Raw genomic sequence first — 3514 nt, 5'->3', positions numbered from 1 at the left:
GCCCAGTGCAATACGTCATCTGATGTCTTAACTGCTGCTTCCATTGGTGCTGATTGTGGAACCAAGTAATATGAAATCTTTAACAACTTCAATCTTTTCTCCATTTATCGTGATGCTGCCCATTGGACCAGTTGTGAGGATTTTTGTTTTCTTTATGTTGAGATGTAATCCATACTGCAGACTGAAGTCTTTAATTTTTATCAGTAAGTGCTTCAAGTCATCTTCACTTTCAGCAAGCAAAGTTGTGTCGTCTGTATATTGCAAGTTGTTAATGTGTCTTCCTCCAATCCTGATGCCACGTTCTTCTTCATATAGTCCAGCTTCTTGGACTATACAGACTGAATAAGTATGGTGAAACAACCCTGATGCAATCCCTTCCTGATTTTAAACCATGCCATATCCCTTTGTTCTGTTCGAATCATAGCCTCCTGGTCTATGTACAGGTTCCTATAGATAATATTGAGAAGAATGGGAATTCCAGAACACTTGATTGTGCTCATCAGGAACTATAAATATAGTAGTTGAGGAATGCTTTACTGAAAAGGTGATATTTGAGTTAACACTTGAAGTTGATACGGGAACATGCCAAGTGGATATCTGAGGAAGTGCATAACCAAGCAGGCAAGAACAGGCCTGATATTGTTCAAGGAGCAGCAAAAAGGCCAGTGTTAGTAGAGTTCATCAAGTGAGCTTCCATAATCTCAAGAAATAGTAACTGCTGTTACTTATTAAGGAGCTCTGGTGGCATAGTGGGTAAGGCATGGTTTAAAATCAGGAAGGGAGTGTGTCAGGGTTGTATCCTTTTACCATGCTTATTCAATTGGTATGCTGAACATATTTGGCTGCTAACCACAAGGTCAGCAGTTCAAACCCACCAGCTGCTCTGTGGAGGAAGATGAGGCAACCTGCTTCTGTAAAGATTTACAGCCTTGGAAACCCAATAGGGGTTGCCATGAGTCAGAATCAACTGGATGGCAGTAGATTATTGTTATTACTGACAAAACAACACTCGCTTTGCCAGTTATTGTTTATAACCTTCTAGTCCCTTTCTCACCATCATCACAGCGGTTCAAACTTAAGGATAGAAGCAGGAATAATTTCATTCTGCCTATGATAAACTATATTATTAGGGTAGGTTGTAGTTGTTGTTGTTATGTGCCATCGAGTCTGACCCAACTCATAGCAACCCCTCCTTGGGTTTCCAAGGGGTATCATTACATAAGTAGACTGCCAAACCTTCCTTCCGATGAGTGGCTGGTGGGTTTAAACTGCCAGCCTTCTGGTTAGCAGTCAAGTGCCTTAGGCTCTACACACTACTATTTCACAAAATACAATTTAAGTAGACTATTGAAATCTCTAGGTCCCAGAAGGTTGCTTATTCATTTAACAAGCACCTTAACCATTCACGTAACTATGAGATAGATTCAATTATTGTTCTTGTTTTACATTTCAGTAAACAAAGTTAGACTTGTCCAAGATCATAACACTAGTAAGAGATGAAGCCAAGAAAACCCCAGGCAGCCTGGCTCCAGAATCTCTGCTCCAAATCACTCCAATACGACACCTCACATTTCTAGTTTAAGTTCTCACTTCATCACAATCTTCTTAACTACCTTCCCTTTTCTGTCTAGATACAGGTATAAACAGATTTACTTGTTCAACCAGAATGAATTCAACAAACAAGAATACCTACTACATGCTAGAAGTTAGAAATACAAAGTGCTAAGTCATAGACCCTATCTCCAATAGGTTTAATCAAGCAGGGAAGAAAAGACAAGTACATAAAGAGTCACAATAAAGAATGAGAGCAATGCTAAAGCATTCTATAACAACAAACTATGGAAACACAAAGGAAAAACATCTAAATCAAACTGGAGACTCAGACAAGGCTTCATAGTGATGACTACGGTCAAAACAATAGGAATTGACCACTTCTAACTTAACCTATGGCGGTTCCATGGTGTAATGGACAGCACTCTGGACTCTGAATCCAGCGATCAGAGTTCAAACCTCGGTGGAACCTGCAGCGCTATATATTTGGAGCTCTGGTAGCATAGTGCCTAAAGCACTCGACTGCAAACCAGAAGTACATAACGATGGCACATAACAACAATAACAACAACTTAACCTAAAGGCTGGCGGTTCAAACCCACCTGCCACTCCTCAGAAGGAAGATGGGGCAATCTACTTCCATAGTGACACTGCTTTGGAAACCCAAGGAGGGGTCGCTATGAGTCAGGTCTGACTCAACGGCACATAACAACTTAACCTAATACCAAAAATATCAAACTTATTGTCATCAAGGCCATTCCTACGCAAAGCAACCCTACAGGACAGAGAAGAACTGCTCCACAGGGTTTCCAAGACTGTAAATCTTTGCAGAAGCAGATTGCCCCATCCTTCTCCAGCACAGCAGCTGGTGGGTTTGGACCACTGACCCTCATCAATTAGCAGCTAAATGCTATAACCACTATGCCACCAGGGTCCTAATCTAAAACCAAAACCAAAACCTACTGCAATTGATTCAATTTCAACCCATAGCGACCCCCACTGGGTTCCCAAGGCTATAAATCTTTATGGAAGCAGCCTGCTTCATCTTTCTTCCACGGACCAGCTGGTAGCTTTGAACCAACAACCTTTCAGTTAGCAGCCAAATTTCTTAACCACTACACCACTAGAGCTCCTTTTCCTACTCTAAAGAGCTTAAAAATCTTCTTTGTTGTTGTTGTTGTTGTGTGCCGTCGAGTCGGACCCGACTCATAGTGACCCCTCCTTGGGTTTTCGAGGCAGTATCACTATGGAAGTAGATTGCCCTATCTTCCTTCCAAGGAGTGGCTGGCAGGTTTGAACCGCCAGCCTTCTAGTTAGCAGTCAAGTGGCTTGCCACTATGCTACCAGAGCTTAGGATCTTAAAGAAGATTCTTTAATCTTAAAGAAAAGTTGAAAACTGACAAATAAGCTACAATGCTGGCTCGTCGATTAGAAACATTTCAAATAAAATTTCCTCTACATTTATTCTATGTATTGCAGATTAACATCAGGCAATGCATGGGATATTACAGGAGCAGAGAGGGGATAACTATACTCTGGATTGGGGGAAATCCAGAGAATAGAAAAGCCTGGGAGAGGGCAGTTAGGAAAGACTGAAAATAAAGAATCATATAAGATGATCTGGTATGGATAGGGAATATACCCATGACCATTTCTGGGAGCTCTGGTGGTGTAGTGCCTAAGGTATGTGACTGCTAACCAGAAGGCTAGCAGTTCAAACCCATCAGCTACTCCTCAGAAGGAAGACTGGGCGATCTACTTCCACAGAGATACTGCCTCGGAAACCCAAGGAGGCGTCGCTATGAGATAAGAGTCGATTCAACAGCAATGAGTTTGCTTTTTTGGTTTATACATAGGTTTGACAGATGATATTCCTTTATACGTATTTGTATGTCTATAAAAATGTTCATAAGCAGTTTAAAGCTAAGAGGGGGCAGTTAGGATAACTTCTTAGCCACAACTA

General features: G+C 41.4%; 1 non-coding gene across 1 annotated transcript; it reads left to right on the top strand.

Moving 5' to 3' along the window:
* Positions 1–1951: 1951 nt before the first annotated feature.
* On the top strand, positions 1952–2023 carry TRNAQ-CUG. The gene has a single exon. It is a non-coding gene; the product is annotated as a tRNA-Gln (tRNA).
* Positions 2024–3514: the final 1491 nt, after the last annotated feature.

The sequence above is a fragment of the Orycteropus afer genome, unplaced genomic scaffold (assembly GCF_000298275.1).
Source record: "Orycteropus afer afer isolate SDZICR_OR568_19922 unplaced genomic scaffold, OryAfe1.0 scaffold00611, whole genome shotgun sequence".
Classification (NCBI taxonomy): domain Eukaryota; kingdom Metazoa; phylum Chordata; class Mammalia; order Tubulidentata; family Orycteropodidae; genus Orycteropus; species Orycteropus afer.
This window is presented reverse-complemented; position numbering and strand designations above follow the sequence as displayed.